The 7335-nt window shown below is 34.8% G+C and overlaps 1 long non-coding RNA gene across 1 annotated transcript; it reads left to right on the forward strand.

Annotated features, from left to right (window-relative positions):
- The first annotated feature begins 317 nt into the window (after positions 1 to 317).
- Positions 318 to 1978, forward strand: LOC145726216 (uncharacterized). Its single transcript, XR_014177539.1, has 6 exons — positions 318 to 519; positions 568 to 667; positions 778 to 1111; positions 1214 to 1481; positions 1527 to 1669; positions 1719 to 1978. It is a non-coding gene; the product is annotated as an uncharacterized LOC145726216 (long non-coding RNA).
- Positions 1979 to 7335: the final 5357 nt, after the last annotated feature.

Raw genomic sequence — 7335 nt, forward strand, 5'->3', positions numbered from 1 at the left:
CTTATGTAGAACCTTGACTTTTCGGGGTTATTTAAAATAGTAAAAGCGCTAATAAACTTGGATGAGCAAATTGTTTTTAGTACAAAAAATGTACATGCTTTTTTGCGCTTTAAAAAGAACTTTTAACAAATTCTTGGTCGTAAACGAACCTTTTATTTGGTGAGAATTTTACTATCGCAAACAAACAGGGTCATCAAAGTCACCAGGACCGGTTTAAGATAAAATTGAACCGTTTACATTTCTAAACAGTTTACTACTTCCTAACTAAAAGTGGATCTGACTTGCAGCTTATTATATGATGCATACTTGTAAATTTATTGAAATAGCACCTTAACACAATAAATTGATGCTGTATCGAATATGACGTTTTAAAAGAATATTAATAACCCAATTCGTGCTTGATCCTCCCAACAACAAGCAGTATTTAAGTTTGTCATCCAGCTATGTCACAAACTTGCGCTATAATTTTAGTTTTAATTTTTGCAGTGTTAGGATTTTATATTTATGACAATGTCAAAGGTGAGTATGATAAGAATTATTAATAATATTTTAATAGTGACTTTGTAGTTCCCAAACCAGAGGAATTAAAGGAATAATGGTGGGGATCAGGTCAAGAGGTGAAGGAAACCGGACAATAGTTACTAAAAAACTGGAAATTGATGATCAGGTAATTAAAATAAAAGATGTAGAATACAGTCAATTGTAATCAATTAATTAATTTCTAGTCACAGTATTTATTAAATAAATAGTGTTTCATTATATTTGTGTCGTTATTAGATTATTACAGATCTAACTCAAAGACTTCAAGCCACTAATCTTTCTATCCCAGTTTGGAAGGAGTTCATCAGCATTATGGCATCAACACTAAAACTCTTAACAAGTTTTGGACTACTGGAAAAACCACTACAACTGGACCGAACGTCTCCAATACCTGAATCAGTATCCGCATTCGTTTACTTATATTCGCGGACTAAAAATTCATTTTATGCACATCAAACCCCGTAATAACGACAAACAGTTGAAAGTGGTTCCTATGTTGATTTTAGCATGGATGGTTAGAAGTTTTCGAGAGTTTATGAAATTATTCCAAAGCTAACCCAACCTAGAAAAGGTGATTTATCTTCTAATCAGTTATTTTTTTGTTTTTCATTGTGGCTAACGCCACATTTTTTAAAACTTTGAAACTCAGATCATTTATATTAGACAATTTCAGATAAGGACTTTGTTTTCGAATTGATAATTCCATCTCTCCCTGGTTTTGGCTTCTCCGATGCAACCAATCAACCTGGACTTTCTACAACCTATATTGCCCAAATAATGGCCGATCTAATGGACACTTTAGGTTTTAATAAATACTACGTGCAAGGAGGTGATTGGGGTGGTAGTGTGGTCAACTTTATGGCCCTTTATTACCCCGAAAAAGTATTGGGAATGCATAGCAATATATGTTTCAGTCACTATTTTTTTCTCACTCAAATCATGTGAGTCTACCAGTAGAGTTTTTGGTTGGAAATTTTTCTTTCCAGAATTTTTCTAGGACGTTATATACCCAGTTTGGTTATGATGAAGGTGAAGCAAAATTGTGGGACTCACTAGGAAATAATATAAACTTTCCTTTTACAAGAAACTGGATATTTTCACATGCAAGCCACTAAACCTGATACTATCGGTAATGACTGCTAGTAAATAAATTTTAGAAGATAGTAACGTTTTTGCAGGTGTTGCTTTAAGGGAAAGCCCTATGGGGACTGGCAGCCTACATGTGGAGAAATTCTCCACTGTAACCAACCTAAGTACAAAGACCTAGACGATGCAAGTCTAACTGAAAAATTCCTCAATGGATCAGTTGCTGGACACATATGGTTTATTGGATAACCGACTCTCTTACCAGTTCAATGAGAATCTACGCGAAGCACTTAACAATTATCGTCAAGAAATCTTACTCATTAACAGGTGCGTTAAATCCATGAACAATCCAAATACATTGAATTGTTCCAGTATGAAATTTGGGTGCCAACCGGGTGCTGCTAGGTTCCCAACGAGATTCTACTCACTCCTCGTATAGTTTTGAAACAGAAATTCAAGAACATGGTGCATTTGACTCAGTACGATCGTGGTGGACATTTTTGCTGCTTTCGAAGAACCACAATTATTTGCCGATGATTTGTATAGTTTATTGAGAATGTTGTTGGTTAGTCGCTTGAGGTATTAAAGTGTTTGATGATCAGCTCTCTATTCTTTTTTTGTATCAGAGTCATTACCTAAAACAAGATCTATGCTTGAATAGTGTTTGAAGTCGATTCTTATTAAATCTTCGTTTAATCTTCCCTCTTTGGTTGGGCATCGATCGGGCATAATTTAGAATAGCGGACCGCCCGCCTGGATATAGCACAAAGGCTTCGGTTTTTCTTTGTGCGATGCTTTATTAACACCAAGTAGATATCGTTCGTTCAGTCGGATGTTCCCACTGAAATATATTGCCGCAATATCTTTGCGCTGAGGAAACAATGGCGTTTCTATATATCGAATGTCTGCCGGTCTACGGATAATAAGCGATTCGATTCTAGAGCCGAGTCAGCCATTTTTGTGGGGTTCTCGATAAAATTTCTCGCACCACCTTCAATTTCAGTTTTATTCGACTTAAACAGATCGACAGAAGCCAAACCCATTAACTTTGATTTTTTTTTTTTGAATTACCAATTTTAAGTCAAGTGTGTTTAATCGGGACCTGGACCGTACAATTTAAAATTGTTTGGCAGTAAAAAACCGTCTTGGCTGGATATTTCGATTCGCCCATCAATTTTATTCGTCCGCGCTACTGTATCAAACCGGAGGGGGATAGATACCTAGATAATAAAATTTATGTGACTCCGAATTTTATGGCAACTATAGCAATATTTTCGCTGGCGTTTCTTGCGGAAGCCGAATTTATCCTATTTATTTATCTGGAAACAATTGGGGCTGGATTTATCGTAGCCAATAACATGGTATCAGGACCGGCTTTATAATCTGCAATAACGGTACAAGACGTATATAAGAATCGTTGATTATATTTTTTTTTCTAATTTTGGCATATAAAGTGACAGTTTTCAAAACTGATTAGAGTGACAAAACGTTTCACTTTATGTAACTAGTTATGAAAAGTTCATTTCATCACTCCCTGTTTTTATGCATTTCCGTAGAAACATATGGGCGACATTCATCATAACATGTCGTTGTCACTGTTTATACAAGGTGCTATGAAAGTGAATATTTGTGTTAAATCACTTTAAAAGATGGTTTTTACCGCTTTTCGGTCAAAATTAGAAAAAATTATGTATGCAACACGTTTCGAAAATGTCTTATTGTGTAACTCATTCAAATTGTAGGACCTCGCTGCGCTCGCCCTACAAACATTCATTCGTTACACAAAATCGATCTTTTCGTAACTGGTTACATAAATAGCTATTAATACAAGATTTTTGTTCAACGTTTTGTTCGAGCTCTATTAAACATTGCTTTAATGAACAACATTTTTTTAAATGCAAATTTGTGGTCAAATAGTTGTCATATCACAAAATCAAGTTAGGACAAGTTTTCTGGGCACATAAATTACCTCCATATCGGAAATTAACCCCATTCAGTGTGGTCACCGTCAAAGAATCTTCCGAAAGGATTTGATAAATTGCACGCAGTAAACGGCCCTTATATAACTATACGTTCCACAATTTTCGTTTCAATCTTCTCGTTCTCATGATGAATATACTGTCGACCCCAGGAGTCTGCTCGGACTCTATTTTTCCGCTCGTTCAAGAATAATTCGGAAAGCTTCTCGTGATTATGAGCCTCTTATTTCATTTCGAATGTAATTTTTACCAGAGCAGGGCGAAAAAAACCTTCACCGCCACTTTGTAACCAAAAAAATATTGAAGATTTTAAGATAAAGATGCCTGAAATAATCTTACATTTATCAAGGCAGCTAGTTGTCTAAATGCCCGAAGAAATAATCGAGCGGAAAACAGCAGCTCGATTTATCAAGAGTCGGTTCGACTTTCGGCATTATGCGACCCTCATGGACGTTACACTCTCAAAACCATTTTAGATTCACGTCTTGCAGACGACCTTTGAACCTCTAACTGATAGTTTCTTTGTGACGGCTCCTCGCTCGTTTCTCGAAGAGATTTCGCACTAAAACCTCAACAAACCGTAAACAGTTCACTGTACGAAACAAAACTCTATTTAAACAAAATTGTAAAGAAAACAAGCAAAATATTGAAACAAATGGAGGCGCAATTGTGTCAACGTTGATTAAATTTTTGGTTAGGAGGCGGAATGGGGCACTGATTTAAATCCGTAACGAACCGATTTGATTATGTGCGTACCGTAAACCGCAGAATTATGGAATTAGATAAAACGTGTGTCAAGTACAAACGAATTATGAAAATTGCGTTACATCGTACACATTCTCCCTGGTTCGAGTGTTGCGAAAACTATTCAGGAAGCCCACTTGGCTACTTCCGTTTTTTGCGCTATCCGTCTTCTTTCGCCTCGAAACGAAACAATTTGCTTTTGCTGAAGTCGTTATTTATGTCACTTGACGTATGTTTTTGCTTTGAAATTTAATCATTCTTCTTAATATATTTTAAACTTTTTCTTTTCACTGTGCAGGTAATTTATTGTGAAATTTTTTGTTCAAATTAGACAACCCAGCAGTATGATAGTAGTTTGATCGTATAACTCCTTTGAAACTGTTCTAGCTAATTTGTATTAGTGTAATAGCGTTAGTAATGGCTTTTTCAGCAAGAAGTTCAATGGGCAACGGTACTATTAACTGAAGTTGGAGGTGAATTATTAGTTTTTAATTACTTTGTATGGCTATTAACACCATTAACCATAAAGTAATGTTCTTGCATTCTGAACATTAGTGTTTCTAGTTTCTTCACAAGTGTTTCTTAAAGTATGAAAAATAAAAACTTCTTTAATTTAAATTTGAGTCTTTTGAGCAAAGCATATTTTAAATAATTAGTCCTTCTACAAAAGACAAATAGGAACAAATTTGTGATGTTAAATTTCTCAGTCAGAATGAATTTAAATGGAATAATATTTAGACAATGCAGAATTCATTTTCCAAATTTTCGACCCTACCTTATTATTCTATCTAATTTCAAACCTTTCAAAACCCATTCGTAATTCCCGGAATAACGGATTTATTAGCTTGCTTCAATTCCATAGGCGTGCTACGAATCGATTCTGATCAATCATTCTTGACTGAAAAAATATTGTATAAATCTTTTCACAACTTGTATGTATATGACCGCGCGTTTGTTTAGAAGCTAATAATTGCGGTTAAGTGCGAAACTTTTGAAGTTAATACGGGTATAAGTTTAATCATATATTCTCATTAAATCGTAAGAATGTAATCAAAGTTTGACGGCGCCACTGGAGTTTCTCCGAGTCCTGGTGCAAACATAAACATCCCTGGAACAAGGTTTTCGCATTACACTCCTTATTGTTGGACGATTTGTTTGTTTTGCCGGCTGAGAAACTCGCGGAGCGCTTAATCTTAGGATCTTCCCAAACTTTAGATTAAACATTGTATTATAGCTTTTCTAGTTATTTGTTGTTGACGTTCAGATTGACGTCTGTATGCATACCTAGTGGTTTTAAAAATTTGACCTATTTACTAGGTCTGACTACTAGAAATCCCTTAAGGGGCCGCGCTTACAAACTATTTTAATTAAGTCGAATGAAATTTGCCGTCATTACTTGAAGAAAACCTCCCTCGTTTAATTCCTCGGTGCGAAATATTTTACGTTCATCTCGTGGAAATTAAATTGCCTGTAAGGTATTTAAGCTGTTACATTAAACAATTTTACGTTTTGCCAAAAACGCTGAAATTAAAATAGTATTTCAATTGTGTGCTACTATTGAAATTGCAAAACCAATATAATATGATTTATCTTTTTTTAAGTTATATACCAGCAAATGTGGTTCCGAGAAAGCTACACAGACCTTCCATAAATTTAAACGCTTAACCCAGTCATGTCAGAATGTAGAGGATAAAGCCAGGGTCAGTTTGAATCAATCAATCATTTCTAAACTAATTATCAAACTGCTCTGACGAACACTGAACAGATAATTAACCAAATTAATATTATTCAGTTGACGTAGGTGGTTCTATTAATTAATATTAGTGACCTTGTCGTTGCATAACTATTAACAGATTGAAATTATGGTATAATTATATAATTTCTTAGTTTTTGATTATTTAAGTTGTGATATTCTAGGAAATAATTATTAGTTTAGGATTGCAGATAATTCTAATACTATTATATCATTTTTGTATATGCGAAAATATCTGACTTATTTATACATGACAAGCAAGTAATTATCCAAACATAAAACTAACAAACCAGAGCAAAATATACTATTTCTATTCTAAAGCTGTATAACGAGTTTGCCTTCCGTTTTCCCTGACAAAATTCGCCAAATGGCAAATTTATCTTGTCTATAAAGATGTTGACAGACCTTTGTGTATAAAAAGAACGTCCCTCGACAGGTCTGAATGTCGAAATTACGTTTAATTAGCGTCGCCCCTCTCGGGAAATATTATATAGGCGAAAAAGCTGAAAACTGTGTACTTTTTGCGTGGTGGTAAGAGGATTTTACGGTACGAGCAATTATATGGGGGTTATAATGCGTCCGAATTTGTCACAGTTAATTTAATAAAAGGTGTTTTTTAATTTTATATGAAAAATATTTTATTTTTTTTTTTTATTTTACCATAACTTGCTTACACTACTCACTTACTAATAAATTTTTACATCTAAGTGTAAATATTCTTTATAACATGATATGACATTAAACCATGTGTAGTCGACAGAAACTTTGACGAAAATTCCATGTAACAATTTCAGTTAATATTCAGTTCTAAGTTTGAAACCTCGACATAGTTTCTTATGTTGCTCAATAAAGTTTCTATGCGGTAACTTCCGCAAAAGTTATCCTAACCCTACTTCGGTCTGTCGGTAATTAGAACTGCAAAGTTTCACTTTTCGTTGCCGCCAGCAACTCACCAAACGAATCCTACTTAAGTCGACCAGCAGCTAATTCGAGAAAATTCCCCGTTCGTTCTCCTAATCCGGCCTAACCAGAACATATATTTCCATAATGCTATCTTAATAAAAATCTTACGGACGGTAAGTATATTAAATTTTCATTTATTCGAACGGATAATGGCCGGCTCTTATAAGGAAGCAGAGATAACGGGGGCTCGCTCCCGTCCCGAAACGATGTACTTGGGAACCGAATGACGAAGAAGAACAAAGCATCAGGATAGTCAAATTTCCAATTTGA

The sequence above is a fragment of the Ips typographus genome, linkage group LG3 (assembly GCF_016097725.1).
Source record: "Ips typographus isolate SLU linkage group LG3, UJ_Ityp_2.0, whole genome shotgun sequence".
In the NCBI taxonomy this organism is placed as follows: domain Eukaryota; kingdom Metazoa; phylum Arthropoda; class Insecta; order Coleoptera; family Curculionidae; genus Ips; species Ips typographus.